Here is an 11,967-nt window from a genome sequence, read left to right as displayed (position 1 = left end):
AAAAAAAAAAAAAAAAAAAACTTCAAAAACAAAAATTTCATAAGAGCAGCATTTATTTGAAATAGAAACCTTTTGTAACATTTTAAATGTCTTTGCTGTCACTTTTAAACAATCTGCTGCATCCTCGCTAATTAAAATGATTAATTTTGTTCAACAAAAATCTTACTGATCCCAAACTTTCGAACAGGAGTGTATCTGCTAAAAGTACATTAGTATATTGACAAGCTCAACAATCGCACACCAACAAAACCATTTTCTGTACCTGTGAGAGTAGAGACATCATGGAAGCCCTGTGCCTGCGGAGGATCCTCCCTCAGGTTCCCAGGAGTGAGGCAGATCTCCTGAGCGAGGGTCCCGCATCCCTCTCCCTGCTCTCCATTGTGGATGAGGGGCCCTGGGGTCTCCAGGAAGGGCTGAGAGAGGCACGCAGGAGAAGAAGAGGCAGGATCAGAGGAGTGGGACAGTGTGAAAATCCTGCTGGGTTTCAGGGTGATGAATGCTTGAGGCCTTCAGCAAACTGATGCTGGATCAGAGAATGGGTCCAGAACAGACAGACACACGTCCTCATGTGACCTAGCCGGGACAGAAAGAAAGAGAGTGATGCACACTAATATTAACAAACTGAATGTAAAAAAAAATAGCTTTTTGTGTACTCCTCTATCAAAAGACGTATGAACACGATGCTCAAGATACAGACTGTTGACTGAAAACAGGCCATTGATTGTATTGTACTACTGATGTGATACTAGACAGGCCCTCACCTAACTACAGCTTAATGACTTCCAGTGAAAATGTCTATCAGATCCAGTATTAAATGTCATGATGCACGTTTCAATAATTCAGCTGGTCGCATATAAAAAATCATGCATGACTTTTGAGCCATGACCTGTTCGGAAGCAAAGACCCTGTGGTGAGAATACATAATGTTTTTATAGGAGATTTGGATACAAGATGTGTTAGGACAATAAAAGGTAATATTATGCTAAAATATGATTATACCTTAACAAATTTTTTTTTGGTTACTGTTGTTTTGTCATAGCTTTACAGAACATTCAATAGAAATGCACTCAAGATTTTTGTAACAAGTGAACAGATTTTTAGCAAAATGTACTTCTAGAAATAAAATAAAATAAAATAAAATAGGAAAAAAATTACTTCTAGAAATAAAATAATGAAATAAAATATAATAAACAAATAAAATGATTCTGATTTAAATTGATTAATTAATTGATTGTCAAATTACCAAGCTGCCATTTTTCTGCAAAGAAATTGTTAAATAACACAAAACTTGACAAAAACTGCTCTAAAAAGAAATCATTAATCAGAACTGGACAAACACAAATTTTCACAATCTCTGGAAAAAGATAAGCCTCATTTGAACATGCTTACAGCTGATAAGATTTATCAGAGATACGAAACAATAATTCAACAATAATTGTTTTATAATAGCTTTAGATTTAGCTTTTTTTACCTCTGGCATTTTTACCTCTAAGCTTGTAAGAAACGTAAACCTTTGTTGGTCACATAGCATATTTTCTTTAAATCCAATGGAAAAATCCAGGGTGATGCTAACTCCCGGGTTGGCTTTCAGAAATACTTCACTCTATACAAACTTTTCATTCCAAAATAAATTTGAGCACTGTATTTGTTGTTGGTTTTAAAATGTTGACCCAGGTCTTAAGTCACTCTTACTTTCAGCCAGAGACTTTGGACTAGCTCAAGGTGACCGGACTCACTGCCAACCAAACTCCTGCTGGAGCTGCCTACGTGTGTCCTTTCACATAGCCTCTATGGCTCTCCTCATCTCAGGGAAAGAGAGAGGCCAATAGAGAGAGAGAGAGAGTGATAAAACAAGAGAAAGTGGGAGAGAGAGACAGGCGGAACAAAGAAAGTCTTTTTTCAGCCTATCAGAACAGACACACTTGAATTACAGCTTAAGTCGGGAGGAGGGGCAAGCACAGTGTTCAGAAAGCATGTGTTTGGCTGAATGCAACATGCACTCTGAACCGGTCGTCTCCTAGGAGACCTGAGGACTATGAACATGCGGCTTGGTCACATGATGTATCCGTCAGTGGGCTTTTATGGGCATGGGCTCATGCAAACAAGTAAACATGGACATCTATATGCATGCATACAATAACTTGTTTTAAAAAGTTTTTAAAGTTTAAAATGTCCTTACAGTGTCAAATGCTCACAGACCACACTTTAATTACAAGCCACAAACCATTTCTTTCCATCAAAATCAAATCACTTTCCTGCAACTGTTCAATGAAAATCAGCCGTTTGAAGAACACGCTATGGGAAAATCATCATATGCACAGTTTTTCCTGATAAAGCATGTCAAGGTTAATGCAGTTGTCCTTTACTCTCTCACCTTCAGTAAATAGATCAGTTGACTGATTTGACTTTTTCCAATGACCAAAGTTGATGCCGATATCTCAACATGGCAGGCAACTAATATCATACTAGTATTTCGATAATGCAATATAACAATCGCAAATAAAACAAAACACCTCCCAATATTTACTCAAAATTAATTAAAATATTTGAATTACAATAATAATAATAAATTGATATCCACTCTGGGTACCTTTTGTTATAGCCTAATTGCCCGGACAATGATGTTCTACCCTATTTTTTAATCATTTGCCCAAAAAAATCTCTTTAAAATTATCCAGATGGCAAAAGTTAAGCTGAGCTTACCAGCTAAGGCAGGTAAAAATAGACCTACTGTATCTGAAAATTGCATGTGTATTATGCAGGCTACTAATAGATTTTGTAACTGGCATATGGCAGAACTAATGCTTTTGGCAATATACTAAGCAAGCATGTGTATCTTCTAATGCCAAAATCAAAACCAACCTGGCATATCAATATCTAAAAAATATGAGTCATTGATCTGCGGAAGGAAACGCATCAAGATAATTCAAGGAACTACAAGCTCAATTTTAGTAAAATACTGGCAGTTACGAGAATGTTTTCCTCAGGTAGGTTGATTACCGGCAATAAACCATGACAGACCAACAAAGGTCTGTTTGGATACAGATATAATGAGAACAATAAGACAGCCTGCCCAATCAAAATCAGATTAAATTACAATTTTGAAAGATACGTCCATCAAGAACTAGACTTAAACCCTCTTTCATCCTGCAGAGATGCAGAAAACTACAAATGCACAAGGAATCATCCATTACCTTCTGCTTGATAATCCACAACCTTTAAAAGAGAACAGCTAATTTCATTTTTCTAATATGTTGCGTAGTCTTAAGTTATGTAATGATGCCGGCTCTCAGCAGCAATATCAGGTGTTTCTAAAGGAGATCTAACGGAGAACCTCTGTCTCTGCCCTTCAGGTGATAGATAAGTTTCTCCTATCACTGCATCTGATCATGTGTGCCGACTATACAAACAATCCCCATTGCCTACGAGCAGTCCTGCACACACTCTCTCTGAATAAGAAGGACAAATAAATCATTGTCATCATAAGATTATGAGCTCAATATACAATAAATAAAACACTGATGATGCAATATGCAGTTAAAAAAAAAATAGCACTTTTGTGGAAACCTGTTGTTCCAAACCAGTATGCTAGTATTTTGTCCATGGAAAATCAGACATAGTTGAACAGAGTCTTTGCAGGTTTAAAGATAAATTTAGGATATTAATGTCAACATGTACAGTAAGTCTTTTTTCAGATAGATATTCGCTACACTTTGGTGTTTGAAAATACAACTTCAAACAGATCTCCATTCATTTTTTAATTTATTTTACAAAAAATAAATAAAAAATAGAATTTGTTCTTGTTTTAAGCATGAATGTCATTTTCTAACTTCATCTTAATTTTACATCTGAGGCAAATGTATCTTTATTTTAGGAAGTTTAGATATTTGTATTGGAAAACAAAATACTGAAGAAGACATTCATTTGTTGCAGTGCATGCAACATTCAGTGCCGTGACTTGAATTTAAGACATTCTGTTCCAATTTAAGGCCTTTTAGAGCCAAATTAAGACTTTTAAAGGCATTTTAAGACCCGCAGAAACTCTGTTAAAGCTTATTTAAAAAGTTCTTGGAACGTAAAAAATTATTATTTGCCAAAGAGGCACAAAATCACTTTCAAGGACTTTTAAAAATGATATTTGATGATCACAATAAGGTTTAATCGATTGAAACCAAACTTTTCACACAGCTCTGAAGTCAAGCTGGCTCAGAGTCATGAATATGACATCACCTCTATCTGCCCAGCCCCTCCCTTTCCCTCCCACACGTGGTTTGTTCAGGTTTTTACTTCAATGTAAATCATAACTCACAAAGAGTGGACTGGGTGCATGTTACACATTAACCCGAGGACATGAATAATAAAAAACTTCCTATGCGTTGATGCACTTTCCTGAACTCTGCAAATAAAAAGTTACAAGCTATGGCTCATCAAAGTTCTACCTCTAAACCTTTTTTTTAATAAAGAGGATGATGATATGAGGCCTGAAATTATACAGTAGCAAGAAAGCGAAAAACATATGTGCTGTAAGCTGGGCAGGGATTCATGTTTAAGAGATCAAAGTTATGCTCATGTATCAAATGACATCAGTATTTATAAAGGAGATCGGCTGATCTGCTTTGCTTTCACTGTTGCCTACAAACAAGAAATAAATATAACATTCCAAATAAATTCTGCTTTTAGTGAATGTGGATAAACAGAGCTATAGTGGATAAAGTTACTGTAGCAACTTCTACAAATAACTTTTTTCTATTGCAATATATTTTAAAATATAATTTATTCCCGCCACATCAGTCAGCTACTCACCCGCATTGCTGTAACACGTGCACATATGATTATATACATGCAATTTATACTTGATTTGACAAAGTCAAATGTTGCAACTGACCCCACAGCAGGGGACAGTTGCAACAGTCCACAGGGGCAGTTGCAACATTCATTCATTAAAATGTAATTAAAACCATTCTTAAATATTATTTAGCAATTTCTTAATTTTATTTGTGCATAGGCATGGTCTTTGATAAGTTAAAATTGGCTGTATAAAAACAAAGAATAGTAGATGAAAAAATAAATTTAAAGTAATAACCATGTCTTGGTTTATTATTACACCACATTTGAACTACAAAATATTAATTTAATCAGAATCAAGACACTGAAATACAACAAACAAAACATTATTATTATAAAATAATTATTATTACTACTAATAAAAAAATCAATAACTATCTTAATTAAAACAAAAAAAAAAACGAAATGTCTAAATGGCCTGTAAACAAACGACAATATATCACATTTCACTGTGGACTGATATCAGTTAAACAGCACACTTACTTCCTGCCTCCTTTCTATTGAGGGCTTCTACAGTGTCTCAAACAATGCTTGGAAACCAAACAGATATGTCATGTTTGTGTCATATCCCATACATCTACAGTAACAGGCTGAAGCTCGACCGAGGTTCCCGTATTAGGACATAAGAACAGCTGTGAGCTACAAATGAGAGTCAGACACATAAAAGAAGTCTAGAGCTACTTACAGAAACTGATAGATGATCTCTGCATTGGGCCAAAGCAGAGCCGCTCTCCCAAGGCCACAGACGATAGGTCACACACAGGAGCCTGGTCCTTCTTCAAACTGTCCTTTACACCCGCTCAAGGTTGTCCTGTCTTTTTCTGCTCACTCTATCGACTATCTTGTGCACCGAGATGACTTTCTGAATGGAGAGATAGGGAGGGTGGAGTAAGAGGAGTGGGTGGGAGCAGGAGAGAGGGAGAATAAAGAAAGGTGATCTGTGAGCCGGCACTTTGCAGCTAATCCAGCTAAAAGCAGTTTCACTGCTGCCAGGTCAATTTAATCAAATGCCTCTGATTACTTTAAGGAATCAATCAGATTTACTGATTAATTGTACCTAATCATTCATTTTACTCTCATGAATGGTTTGTGGACGCTTGTGATGGTTTTGATGCTTATTAAACCCATTATTAAATTGCAATGCTTCATTAATTTGATAATAGTACTCAGTGATGACCAAGTCATTAATTTAAATCTCAATGACTTCCAGACGTGATGTGGCACAGTGTGACACTTGCATAATGTAGCCTAACTGTTTTTTTTTTCTTTATGTCCAAAGTGTTGATTATCTGTTAAACTAACATACCTTTTTTCTTTTTATTATATGACAGCCCTGGTAATTTTTTTAAACGATCTTGGAAACTTTTCCAACTTATTTTTTCTACTTTTCATATTTTTTATGCATATATTTTATTTTATTCTTGTCCCAGACACAGATTTTCACAGTTTTAAATTATACAAATTCATCAAACATTTTTTTTCAAAAAGATATTGTATTGTTTACAAAGGATAATAACAGTAAGAACAGTGATGTGTATGATTATTAGAATTCAGGTAAATATCAGAATATTTTAATGTGTGTAGTTATAATACATACAATACTACCTTTGGAATTAGATTTAGCAAGACAGTTTTTTGTTTTGTTTTTTCTAAAAATGTTTAATATGTCACTTCCAAGACAAAATGTTGATTCAAAAAGGAAATTACATTTTCTTCTGTGATTTTTCTGAAAAAAAGATGGAACTTTTCTGTGATGCATGATGGACATTGACAAGTGAGTTTTGATAAAAATGTAAAACATCTATATGGCCAGAAATTCCAGTTAAACCCTACTATAATAAAGTTCAAGAAATCTATTACAAATTCCATTCATAAATGTTCAATTTAGAACCAAACCTATACTGGTTTATTATAACTATAATAGTTATTAAACGATATGATGCCAGCTCACATATGTCAAAAAAAAAAATTTTTTTTTCTTTTCAAAGTGTCTATTCAAAACAGGAACACAGTTCATATTTATCCTCATAATGTTTTCCTCATGAGCCCAGGATCTCCCTCTGAGTCACCATACTTATTTTAACAACATCCTGGAAACATTGTCTATGTCCCTGTTCCTTCTCTTCCACAACAACAGAAGCAAATGCACAAACCACAGAGTTCTCTGTTTTGCATTTGCTGGCAAAGGCTTTATTGAGGAGAACAGGACTGAGCACACACAGCAGGTGCGGACAGGCTTGGAGAGCTAAATCTCATGCTGTATTTAAATGAATCCATTCAGAGGCCATTCAGAGAACAATGTCCATGTTTTCTAAATAAAGTCCATTTTCTGATTAACCCTTCATTTCCAACAAGTACTGTATGCAACAATAATAATCACGCACAGTAATTTAATCAACTTAATTTTCATTCAGAATTACAAAGTGTAGGTCATGAGACTTCTATGGTGCATGATTTATAATACATTCATTCATCTGTATGCAGAAACTTAGAGAAAGAACAGCTGAGGTGTTTGCAGTGTTTATATTATGTATATATAGTGTCGAATTTGCAGATAACTGGAATATTGGCTTATGGCAATAAGGCGTTTTCCATGACTCAAAAATAATTAGAATATGTCAACATTTTAATTAATATCAGTTTATTATTGTGCATGCAAACCCAGTCAATGAATCTCTTCGGGTGTGTCTACACCTGTCTGTCGCTGTTTTTCATTTCAGTGGGAAAATCCACAGCAGCCTGTCTTAAACTCAGGGTAAAGCCCATTTTTAGCAAAGTACACTGCATAAAAGGATTTAAAAACCATTAGCTTACAAATTAATGGGAGGTTCAAATATTTCACCCACATTCATGTTCATAATTTCCCACTTATTATTTTATTCTAGTTGATAAATAGCTTCATTTAGCAAATAAATTGCACTTTAATTAATTCACAGCTAATAGGGAATGTTCTCAGCTGACAGGGAATTTTCTCAGAACTTTGGTTAGAACGTTCCGACAAGGTTCTCTCAAAGTTATGGAAATTCTGTCATCATGTAGGCTACTCACCATCAAGTTATGAGCCAATGGCTGCTGTCAACTTTTTGGTTGCCAACATTCTTCAAAATATATTCTTGTGTGTTTAACAAAAGAAAGAAAGTCACACAGGTTTGGACCAATTATACAGGACAACAGAATTTCATTTTTGGGTAAACTATCCCAGAATTTCAGCAAAAGCATTATTTATACATTGTTCATAGAATGCTTCTGAAATGTTGTAGTTGGATGTTCATTATTACTTTCTTCGGAAAGTTCAGATATTCAAAAGTAGCATTCCAATAATGTTTGAAAAATGCTCAAATGGAATGTTCCCTTTTAAATCGTTTTTTAAAAACTTGTTTTAAACGTACAATGAATGTTCATAAGTTATGAATCAGCACTCAATGGGACAGGGGCGCCCCCAAGGGGTGGCCAGGGGTGGCCACGGCCACCCCTGTATAAACTCTGGCCACCCCTGTGGCCACCCCTAGGATGATTTGCAGTGGCTACTATTAATTTAAATCTATTTTAAATCTATTAATTTTAGATCTATATAATTTATATATCATTTAATATAGTTACTATCACACGAAGAGTGACGTTTTTCTCCAGAAGTCTGCATAATTGCAAATGTGACATTGATTTCATCCAACAGTTCAATAAACAAGAAATTAATATCAAGAGTTTTACGTTTTAGACAACATTCACTTTTTGCGCTCTATTTCTAAAAACAAAAATCATTCCAAACACAGCCACTGTTTTGCATCTCTGAGCAACATGATAGTGTTTCGTTCCTGAATGAATCAACCGTTTAAATGATTCGGTTCAATCGCAATGACTCACTTATTAACAGTGACTCGCTGACACCTACTGGCTGTTTTAATTTCACATTTAAGGTACCATTTCATTTTTTAAACAATTTCAAACATCAGATTTCAATGTTTTATGTTTAAAATATCAAAACATTATTCATTAATTTGTAACTATTCCATGTCCCTCAGAGCTCCATTAAACAGTGTGTAAAAACATCTAAATGGCACTTCAGATGCAGTTTCTGTTTTCTCTGCATTGCAAAGATCAATTTTGTTGATACTGATTGCATTTGCTTGGTAAAAGCCCAAATGCAAGTGTCTGACTTAAAAGATGGTGCACACTTTTAGAAAAAAATGGCCTCAGCTGTCAGCACACTTAGAAATAAGATATCAGCACAATAACAAACACAGCAAAATATTGTCTAATTTTCGTTATCCATAAAATCCCAGAAATCACAGAGATATCATTTTTTTTGTCAATATTGCAAACCCTTTATTTATTTATTTATTTTTTTATGTGCCACCCCAAGATTTACTGTGGCCTCATCTGGCCACCCCTATTAAAATTTTCTGGGGGCGCCACTGCAATGGGAACTTTAGCTAAACTTTCAAAGAATATATTTTGTCAGCTGGGTTGCCATGTCCTATTCTCTCTAAACAAGACATAACTACTATGAGTGCAATAGTTTATTATCTTAGTCCAACCTGCATAATGACGTCACCGCAAGGAACATTTCTACCTCAGGCATGTCCGGGTGTGTATTATTTTTGTAAGGGCTCAGCACGAGGCTGTAGAAAACGTGTACACCGGCATACATTATATCCGTTTCGGATGGCACCTGACACAAATGCCTAGTGTGTGCATTCAATTCAAAAGCGCAAGGCGGAAACAGAAGACACTTTTCAGTGTCAGAGCTTTCCATTAGTTTCCTAAACCTTATTTGGTAATGAGGAAGTGCAGCAGAAGGGGAAAAAATAAGAGTAAAAAAAAAACTCACATAATTTAGTCTGCATTAAACATCAAATGCACGCTGAACCTTTCTAACCAGTTATAAACAACACAAGCAAGTGAACTGTAGATGTTTGTAATCAAATGCATGAGTAGAGATGAAAAGTCCCACCCTGCCAAACAACGGGAACAGAACAGTCGCCCCTCTGTCCAGCTTACTCGCTTCACGAATCAGCAGCCAGGCAGTTCATTTTGTTGACACTTGATTAAGAACTTACTTTATTTTGTGTGTCCTCCGTTCTCACGTTTTTGCCCCGGTGTGAAGTTTGTCGGCAGTGCCTCGGGCTGTCAGGATCCTCTGGTCAGATCCTCCGTGAACGCGCTGTGATTCAAGAGCTCGAGCTCCATCAGAGGTCGCTCCATCACTGAGGAATGTTCAGCTGTTCATCTAAATACAGTGCCTCAGATGTGCGGTCAGCAGAGGCATTTAAGTGGTTTGAAAACTTTACGCCAGTTTCTGGTTTAAAACTATATTAAGTAGCACAACTGTTTTCAGCATAAAATAAAAAGAAGTAATGTTTTTTGAGCAGCAAATCATTGTATTAGAATGATTTCTAGAGGATCATGTGACAGTGAAGACTGGTTGCTGAAAATTCACCTGCATGGCTACAAAAGGAAAAATATGTTTTAATATATTATTTCAAATTGTGATTACAGTTCACATTTTTACTGTATTAAATATTATTTAATCAAATAATAGCAGCCTTTGTAATCATTATAGACTTTTCAAAAAAAATGTACAGATCACAAATGTTTGAAAGGTAATGTGTATTTAAAAATCTTTTATTATAGTCACAATTAAATGGTATTTTTTTTTTTATTAATAAAACATAAGGTACATGAAAACATGCATAATCATTATAAATCTCTGAAATATTTACATTAACCAGTTCATTCAAGTCACAAAAATGAAAGTGAAAAAAGTGAAAGTGAAGTGAAAGTGAAAAAAGTAAAATGTGTTTAATATGACTAATTCAACCTGATTTCTTTAGAATTTTTGCACAAAATTAATCTGGTAGGAATAACACCTTTACATCACACATTGTTTGCCAGTCCTGGAGGGCCACCACTTTTCCCGTTTGAGATGCTCAATATATTTAAGTATTTATATTTAAGTATTTCCACTCATGTCAACAGAGATGTTTAAACATTTAAGTAAGAAAGGTTAGTCTCTATTACACTGCATTCATGTGGTGTTTGAAGATAAATATATACTCTTTCTAACATCTCAGTATTGTTTGCATACAAAATGTGCATTTTTCGCCATCCATCTGGCTCCACACAGCTTTATGAGTTTCCTGCAAAACAAATCCTTTACCGCTTAATCGATCTGCAAAGATTGCATTTATTACAACACTGCTTGTTTTTATTTACATCAATTACACTGGTTTGGAAGAGCATGTTCCTCAATGCAGCATGTCCATATGTCCATCTGTCTGTTATAAAACAATGAAGCTATTTATCATGCATTGTCTTTCTCACAGAGATCCTCTCTGAAGAGCTCTGGGCTGAATTCAGTAGATGCAGAAACACATGTCTGTGTTTGCTGCACACGCTGCAGCTATTTTGGTTTCCTGAGCTAAGCATGAAAGGCATCTTGGGAATGCTGACCTCTGACCCCCATTCAGACTGTAAGGCTGAAATATTGACCACAAACCTGAGATTTTGTATTTGTTGTATTTGAAGTTTTTTGTATATGTACTTATTTGAGCTATCCAAAATACACATGCTTAATGCACAAAATAAGATCTTACTGTTTTTATATATCCTCTTCAAAATCAACATGAATAGATGATTGCTGGAATGAACCTGCAGTCCTTTGAGCTCTTTGTTTGTAAAACTTTGTTGCTGGTTACACATCAAAAAGCAGAAGCGGTTTTCTAATCTAAAGTGATTTACATGAATCCAACATGAACTTTTAATCTTCTGCTTTGCTAAACTTCCTGATTTTGACCATTTGATTTTGACTTCCATTTTTGTCACTGCTGTCATTCTTTCAGCACAAAGGAGTGGCCCAGCCACACCCCTCTCCCTCCTCCACCCCTTTCTCGCTTTTCACTCGCCCTTCTTTTCCTCTGAACTATGTTTTGAACATTGGTAAACAGTAATCTGAATCACTCACTCCAGAGCAATTAAACCTTTGCCAAATGCTTCAAACGTGACAGATTTGTTTAACTTCAAAAATACAAATATCTTATAAGATCTAATCTAATCTTTAAGATGTTTGGGGACATATAAGAGCTAATAAATATACAATATTATGGATTCATAATAACTCTTACA

At 35.2% G+C, this 11,967-nt stretch overlaps 1 long non-coding RNA gene across 1 annotated transcript; it reads right to left on the bottom strand.

Annotated features, from left to right (window-relative positions):
- Positions 1-369: 369 nt before the first annotated feature.
- LOC109051505 lies at positions 370-10,095 on the bottom strand. Its single transcript, XR_002011387.2, has 3 exons — positions 9,903-10,095; positions 5,531-5,707; positions 370-573 (listed from the first exon to the last, which is right to left on the bottom strand). It is a non-coding gene; the product is annotated as an uncharacterized LOC109051505 (long non-coding RNA).
- Between the last annotated feature and the right edge of the window lie 1,872 nt (positions 10,096-11,967).

This window comes from Cyprinus carpio, chromosome B11, assembly GCF_018340385.1.
Source record: "Cyprinus carpio isolate SPL01 chromosome B11, ASM1834038v1, whole genome shotgun sequence".
Taxonomy (NCBI): domain Eukaryota; kingdom Metazoa; phylum Chordata; class Actinopteri; order Cypriniformes; family Cyprinidae; genus Cyprinus; species Cyprinus carpio.
Note: the sequence above shows the minus strand (reverse complement) of the source record. Positions and strands in the feature narration are given on the sequence as shown.